Here is a 9,097-nt window from a genome sequence, read left to right on the forward strand (position 1 = left end):
TCAGTGATCAGTTAATTATTGGCATATTATATTTTCGGTCTGGTTTGACCGTTTGGATCATGTCAAATAGGTATATATATTTTTTTGGCTTGGTTTGGCAGTTCTGGTCAGGTCATATAAAATAAGATTATATATATATATATATTATATATCATATAACAAAAAAAAAGTACACGAAACATTATTAAAATGCATAATTTAAATGCAATATATCTGCAATAGTTTTCGATGTGTTTTCTTTTTTGAAATCTAACCATAATATCATCTAATATATAGTTTGTTATAATCTACAAGCTCATCTCTGTTAATGAATAAGACCTTTTTAAATAGAGTTTCGGATACAATTCAAAATATGGAACATATCATGAAACAAATCAAATACAAAGATAAACCAAACTATATTTGAATAATATCTTGAAGATAACTTTATCGTCTAATACACCCCCGCAGTTGGAGCTGGTGTAACGCTTAAACTGAACTTGAAACTGTCGAACAACGCACGAGGAAGACCTTTCGTGAAAATGTCAGCATACTGATAGGAGGTAGGAATATGTAGGAGACGAATGTTACCCAAACGAACCTGCTCTCGAACAAAGTGAATATCAATCTCCACGTGTTTCGTCCGCTGATGCTAAACGGGATTTCCCGACAAATAAACTGCTAAAACATTATCACAATATACCACAGACGCCCGATATAGAGGGACATGCAGTTCCATTAGAAGATTACGAAGCCAAGAAATTTCAGCAACAACATTAGCGACACCACGATATTCTGCTAGCTTCAGCACTGGAACGAGAAATAGTAGCCTCGCGTTTAGAGGACCAATAGATCAAATTACTACCCAAGAAGACGCAGTAACCCGAAGTAGAGCGACGAGAGTTCAGACAACCCCCCCCCCAGTCAGCATCAGAATAGGCTGTTAGACAATGGATAGGCGATGCCGAGAGTTGTAAACCGTGATCTAGTATACCGCGAATGTAGCGTAGAACACGCCACATGAAAGCCATATGAGGCCCTCGAGGAGCATGCATAAATAAACATAATTGTTGTACCGCATATATGATATCTGGGCATGTGAAAGCGAGGTACTGAAGCGCTCCAGCCAGACTGCGGTATTCCGTACCATTTTCTAACAGAGGACCAATATCAGCACTCAACTTGGAGCCGGTCTCAACAAGTGTGGCACAAGGTTTGCATGACATATCTGCTCTTTGAAAAATGTCTGCCGCATACTGAGACTGAGATAAAAATAAGCCACGTGAATTACGAGTAACCGTGATTCCCAAAAAATGATGAAGTGACCCTAGATCTGTCATCGCAAACTCCGCAGATAGTAAACAAATAATATTATCAACTAATGTTTGAGATGAGGCTGTAAGAACAATGTCATCCACATATAATAAAAGATACGCCACATCGTTACCTTGACGGTAAACAAATAACGAATTGTCACATACACTACTCATAAATCCTTTTGCTGTAATAAAATTATAAAAGCGCATATAGCAAGCTCGAGGTGCCTGTTTAAGACCATAAAGTGAGCACTTCAATTACACACATGTTGAGGGGCTGACGGATCAACGAAACCCGCTGGTTGATACATGTAAACTGTTTCTTGAAGATACCCATGCAAAAAAGAATTTTTAACATCCAATTGATGCATAGGCCACCCTTTCGACAGGACGGTTCTGATAGTTTCCGGTTTAACCACCAGGCTAAATATTTCAGTGCAATCAATACCCACTGTTTGTGATTTTCCATTAACAACCAAACGAGCTTTATATCATCGGCTCTAAATTTGTGACGAAATAGCCATAAACATCGAATCACCGGATTATGAGGCGAATAAGGCACAAGTTCCCATGTATCATTATCTTTTAAGGCTGTAATTCGTTGGCCATTGCTTGTCAGCAGTTTGGATCCGAAAGGGCTTGATGATAGGATTTAGGGATGGGAGATATAGGCATACTAGCGGAAGTGAAGTCAATATTAAAGCATAATAAAACAATAAAGATAACAAAAATCCAAAAAATAGCAATGTTAGACGTTTCTTTTAAATCAATTTTGTAAAATAAAAAATTTTACATTTGAAAAATAGTTTTTAATAACATTTGTCGAAGTATTTTGAAGAAATGATGCGCTAATTCACCTTTTTTTTAATCTATTTTATTAAAATTGAAAAGAAATTATCCCTCACATCAAGAGTGAGAGAGGGTAACTTTACATAAACAACCGATTTTAGTAAGGGGTTGCTTGGTAGTCTTTTAACAGTCATTAAGAGGCTAGAGGTGGCCTTAAGTCTTAAAGGTTAAGGGTAACCATTAAGAGGTAGTCACTTAACCATTTAGACTTAAAGTTACCTCTTAATTATTAAGAGATTATAAGCTATTAAAATGTAGCCTCTTAATAATAGTTAAGAGGCTAATAAACAACCCCTAAATATTTTTCAAACTCTCATTTTTAATAAATATTTTTTCCCTACACCTCATGTTAATATAAAAAAACTTATGTAATCCTCAATTTAAATGATTGGACACTATTAGCCGTTTAGAAAAACAAACTAACATTATTCATAATTACATGCATAAAATTTGTAGCATCCGTTGCTCATAATGAGCGTTGTATCATCATATACATATATTTTCCATGTTCCACAAGCTAGAAGATTCTGACATCTGAAACACAAAGCTGGCTCTAAGAAGTAAGAACTTGTTTTTATCATCGTTTAAATCAAGGGGTTTGTTTTTTAACCGTATCCGAATAACGAACCCGACCCGAATAACCCGACCTGAATTCACTTGAACCGATTAAACTCCTAACCCAAACCGGGGATAAAATGATACGGTTTATTTGAGGCAACCATCAATCTCCCAATAACACAAAAGAGAAGAGAAGAGAGACCAAATAAAACTCACTGATTATTATTAAAAGTTCAAAGGTATCTAAAGGAAACTAGAAAAGTAGGAAACATAATCAAACTAGGAAACAAATTCGTAACTAAAAATAAAATGACTTGCAGATCAAAAAATAAGATTCTTGACAAGGTTTCAAGAAGATCCACCCAAATCTTTTATTAATCTTTTTAATCTTCATAATGGGCCGGAAGTTTGATTATTCTTGTCGATCGGGCTATTGTATTTTCCAAACTCGGTTAGCTGTCGTTGGACTCGGGTCTTGAATACTGTTCGCAACAATATCCCCCCTTCCAAATCAACCTTGTACTCAAGGTCGGTAGTAATAGGCTCAATCATATTCGGAGGTAATGGAGCATAGTTGGAAAGCCAATTACCCTTGCAAGGTCGAAGCAATGAAACATGGAAGACCGGGTGAATACGAGACCCTGTTGGCAAATTTAGACGATAACCGACCTGCTGATGTGCTAAAAGTAGTCTATTAAAAACACGTTAATCTAGACACTAAGTAATAAATTATAGACTCTTAACTAAGCTAAAACTACTAACCGGCAAGTGAACTGGTCGACTCTAGTACCGCTAAGTAAGTTCGGATATCGAACCCACAAGATTATTTTAATTACGTAAACTAGCTAAATTAGACTCAACTACATATACAACTATTTATTTATTATTTGTTTAAGGGGTGTTTTACTAATAAACTAGTTTTAAACTAATTTAAACTTAATTAAGAAAACTAAAGACGACTAAACTTAGAACTTGGACTTAATTCAGATGATGATGAGATAACTACCTAGGCTAGAATCCCCTAAATTTCAGTTGTTAATTAATCGGGAAAATATTTAGTTATGGACTGGGATCGTAAAATAGACACCTAAGAGAAAACCCGAACAGGACCCCTGACCCTTCTCAAGAGACACCTATGGGTATCTAATAAGTTTTAACGCACACCAGTATTAAAAATCAAGTTACCTTACGGTCACCTAGTTATTTATGACTTAGTTCCTTTATACGAAATCCTACTTTACAGCGTTGAAATCAAAGGCAGCTTAATATATTTAATTGATTCAATAGACAATAATTAAATAATCAAACCTAGACGGACTCCTTATGAAGAACTAAATCTAGCAAGATCAAATAATAAAGATCTATTAATAACCTAGCACTTTATAGATTTAGGTTAGAAGCACACTTAGGTTTATTTAATTAATAATTATTATTCCTATGATCTTATTCGAAATCAATCATAAAATAATCAAGAACACAAAGTAATTGACCTAATAGCAACCTATCATAATGACAAACAATAATTAAGGCAACTATGGTATAATAACAATTAATCAAACAATCCTAAATATCCATATGCATAAATTTAATATAATTAAACCTTTTACTAAATCATAAAACCATAACGATAAATTAATCCCAAATCAAAACGCAATGTCAAAATAGGTTCATCATAAGCCTAGGCAGTCTATAATGTTTAGCATAGCTTCATAAAGTAAAACAAAACAATAAAAAACGAAATCATGGTGGAAAACAAAAGAAACGACAGATTAAAGGCGATAAAACCTGGGATCATCGTTCTTGATCGATATGCACGCCACCGTATGATTCCAAGCCTCCAAAACCTCCAAAAGATCACTTATAAGGCTCCCAAATTTGTCATGGCTGGCTAGGGTCTTCAGGTTTTTATTTAAGATTGAGTTTAGGGGTCTTTTAATAGGAAAATACAATGCCTAAACCCACAAAACGGAAGATTCTGGAAGCATAAACATCCAAAGTGCTGCGTGGTGGCCTCTCCCTTCATGGCCGCGTGGCGCTCCGGCCTAGGGGTCAACCGGTCTGCTCTGGTCCGGTTCACTCTTGGTTTGGTTGGGTTCAATTCCTGATGATCTGGTTCGCCGGTTTAGCTCATTTTTTGATCATTTTTCGCCCTCTTTAACCACGAACAAGTCCCGGGACCTACATTATTCAATAATGTTAGTAGTATACAAATCCTAATAAAAACCGAACATAAACTATTAAAATATTATATAAAATGTACATGGGATTTATGTATATTAAGCATTATATCAAATATCCCCACACTTGTCTCTTTTTCGTCCCTGAAAAAGTCTCATTGCAATGGGATCAGCATCGGAGAAATCCAGTCTTAAAAACATATAAGGTTATCTTAAAGATCAGATAAACGTAAAAACCGCGATCGCCGATATTGTTGTCCACTTAAACCCAGCCACCAGCCTATCAAGCCCCCATGCACATTAAGCATTTAAGTTCATGTGGTATCAAAAACCTATGGGTCTCACACCTTTAGAGTTAAGATCCACCTACCCCATCTCAAGAATAGTAAAGACAATTAAAAATAATCGAGTTGAAGCAAACTGGTTCAACATATCACCGTAAGATGACAACCCCTTAATGGTAAGAAGAAAATGCACTTAGATGGAATTAATGGATGATAGGTCAACTGAGGTCGTACAAGTATGCCCTAAATATTATTGGACTTTGTCCTATATATTCCCTAAGAAAATATTTATTGACTAGAAACTTTGAGCCCCAATAGTGTATCCTCATAGTCACCATCCCCTTGGTAACACGTAAACTCTCAGTCTCGTCTAGTATGTGCACTTTGGCCTCCTTTTCTATTTTTGAGAACGCTTCTTTGGCATTTTTCATTACATAACTTTTCTCACCTTTTCTTTTTTTATTTATTTATTTATTCGTTATTTATTTATTTTTTTATTGTGTACTTAGGTATCTTTTACTTAAAAATATATAACTAAAGACTAAAGCTCATAAAAAAAGGGACATTTGCGGGGCGCCACCACTCTTTATTTATTTTCATAAAACGGAGTGGCGTGCTAATTTTAAAGTGTATTCAATTCTCACCACCTTAGAGTAGTCAGCTTATGGTAATACTCTCTATGCTTTGTCGAATTTTAGCTTCACTATCCCCCCTTAGGATGAGAACCCACAAAATCTAAGATTTTGTTAAGAATATGCAATGGGAAACCTTTCAAGACTAGTTGGGCCTACCGACACATCCCAAGCTAAGTACACTTTCTTTAATATTGTCTCATATTATTAGTAGTTTGAAAAACCAATTCCCGATAAATATCCTCATCTCCCATTTAAATGCTAAAAGAGACAAAATCAAGGGACATTTTTCAAAACCTTTTTTTTATAATAAAATTTAACTATGACTCAAATATCCTATCCCCACACTTAAATTTAGCATTGTCCTCAATTCAAGGATAAGGACTAAAAATAAAAAGAAATTCGAAATACAAAAACAAAAAACCTAAAAACCAAAATCAAAAATAAAAATACGCAAGATAGATAATGGAAAAGACTTAGCAGGTAATATGCGTATGAAGATATGATGCTAAAGTCTTCTTCCATGTATGCCCTCCAACTCCAAACGTGCACATCAAACAAATATCCCTTTCCCTCACACACGAATGGAAGTGGCAAGCATTCAACAAAAATATCTAAAACATATCTTATCAACTTGATAGAGTTTCAACATTAAAAACATGCACCAGACCAACCAACCCACCCAATATATATAAACATGAAAAAATAGCAGCAAATAATAAAAAGTATACAGTTCAGCTGCTCCATCCCCACACTTGAATTTTGCATTTCCATCCGGACCCTAAGATCATCCAATCTGACGCACCAGATTTCTTCTTACACTTTTTAGACACACCTTACTTCTTATTATAACCTCACCCTATATATATATATATATATATATATATATATCTGACATTTTTCTAGCTCTTTCAATCCTGCATAAACTTAAAAACAAAAACAAAGAACTACAAAAAACTGCGTTAGTGACACGACAAGACTCCAAAATAAAGATGGAATAACTATACAAACTCTATACTTGAGTTTTCACTCAAGACATTCTACTGTGTGATCTAATCAGCTGCCCAAGTGGAGCTTCCTCCACCTCGGTCAAACTCCATGGTTCTCCAAGAAACTGCATCACGATACAACCATTTTTCAATCTTATTCCTCTTATCTCCAACTTTTACAAACTCCACAAACTTTTGCCGACCACCACCTCTCTCTATCAAACTCCATCGACTCTTGAGAACTCGCGACCTTCCTCTCCTCCAAACAAACTCTCACGGGATGGGGGTGCTCAAGACGTGGATCCATGCCCGAAATAAAAGACTCAATCACATAAACGGGATGAAACGGATTAATGAGACCTTCTTGACCACTCGGGTGTCTCATGGATTTAGCAACATAAGTGACACTATCGCCGCCAGCTCTAAGAGTGATTTTACCATCAAAAACGTCTACTAGTGCCCTAGCAGTACACAAGAATGGATGAAATAAAATAATAGGAACTCTCTCATCGGACTCTATATATAAAACCACAAAATCTACATGGAAAGCCAAATTATCAACCTTCACGAGCAAGTTTTCTATGATCCCCTAGGGTACTTTACTAACGGTCAGCTAAAGATAAGGTCATACGGGTTGGGGTGAGTTCTCCTAGGCCTAGCTTCTCAAACAACGAATATGGCATTAAGTTTATGGTAACTCCTTGGTTCGCTAACGCTTGACATGAGGTATCCCTACCGAACAAACATGGAACAGTGAGAACACTGGGATTGGGTAACTTCTCGGGTACCTTATTAAGCACTACTGCAGAACACTCTTCGTTCAGTGGAACAGTCGAAAGCTCCTCCAGGCTTTCCTTTCGTTTAAGATGACCTTTCAAAAATTTGGCATATTTCGGCATATGCTGGAGGGCCTCGATAAACGGAAGATTAATCCTAAGATGCCTAAACATATCTAAGAAGTTCCCGTATTCTCTAGAAAATTTCTGATTCTTAAGACGGGCTGGATATGGGACACGAGCATGATTTATAAGCGGTGAAGGACGAACATCTCTTGGTTTCTTTTCCTCACTTCCTCTAACTATGGGCTCACTAGTTGGTGTGGTACTTGTTGGGCCTAGCCTAGGTTGCACCCTCCCAGGAGTCTCCATCACCATCTCCTCATCCACTAACTCATCTCTCTCCTCTACCTCAATCTCTCTATCTGGACCTAAAACCCTACTACTACGAGTAGAAATGACATTTAACTGACCTGCCGGATTTTGCTGAGTGGAACCCGAAAACTGACCTAGGGGTCTCTCATCTAAACGTCAGGCTATATCACCTATGGTTCTCTGAAGATCTAAAGTGCAGACTGGTGATTCCTAATTAGCAAATCATGATCGGCAATTTTCTTATGAGTTTCCTGATCTCTAACTAGTATTTGCTTCATCATCTCCTCTAACCTACCAATACAACTACTCAAATCCTGTCCATTACTCCCACCTTGACTACTTTGATCCCCACTAAACAACTGACCCTGCCCCCGGTTAAGATTTGAATTTGATTTGAAACCAGGGGGTGCACCGGGGGAATGCCAATTAGAGTTATAATTATTACTTTTATAATTGTTCCAATTTGAATTATTATTACCATTAAATGTATTAGGAACCCTATTCTGTCCTCCAATGAACTCTACCTGCTCTTGACTTATCAACGGACAATCTAAAGTCCCATGCCCCGTCTACACAACTCGCACTTATCTACCTTAGCCTTAAGTTTTTTAATCTCACTGGCTAGACTCTCTAAGGCAGTTGCCACACTAGTATCTAGATAACCTGGTGCACACCTCGGACGGATGAGGGTGTACTAGTGAGGGGATTTGAATTCCCGTGACGTGGCTTTTTAGCAGACTCCGACTGAGCGAAACTTTCAAACAATTCATTACACTCAAGTACACTTTTCTTATCCAAGTTACCTCCAGCAGTAGTGTCAAAACAAGCCTGAGTCTCAAATGTCAGCCCATTGTAAAACTTCTCAACAAGTGCCCACGGAGTAAGACCATGCTGTGAACAACGGGCCTAAACTCTGAAAACGCTCCCAATCTTGATAGTACGGCTCGTATGGCTCCATGTGGAAAGAATGAATCTGATCACGGAGACGAGATGCTTTGGCAGGTGGGAAGTATTTCTTCAAGAATGCGGTACGCAACGCCTCCCAAGTAGTGAATGCTCCAGCAGGTTTCGAATCAAGCCAAGTGATGGCATGGCCCGTAAGTGAAAACAGGAACAAATGGAGGAAATGACATCTTCATTAGCACGTTGCAAATTGAATGTT

This window comes from Bidens hawaiensis, unplaced genomic scaffold (assembly GCF_021521415.1).
Source record: "Bidens hawaiensis isolate Kalapana, Puna unplaced genomic scaffold, B.hawaiensis_p1.1 tig00419456_1, whole genome shotgun sequence".
Classification (NCBI taxonomy): domain Eukaryota; kingdom Viridiplantae; phylum Streptophyta; class Magnoliopsida; order Asterales; family Asteraceae; genus Bidens; species Bidens hawaiensis.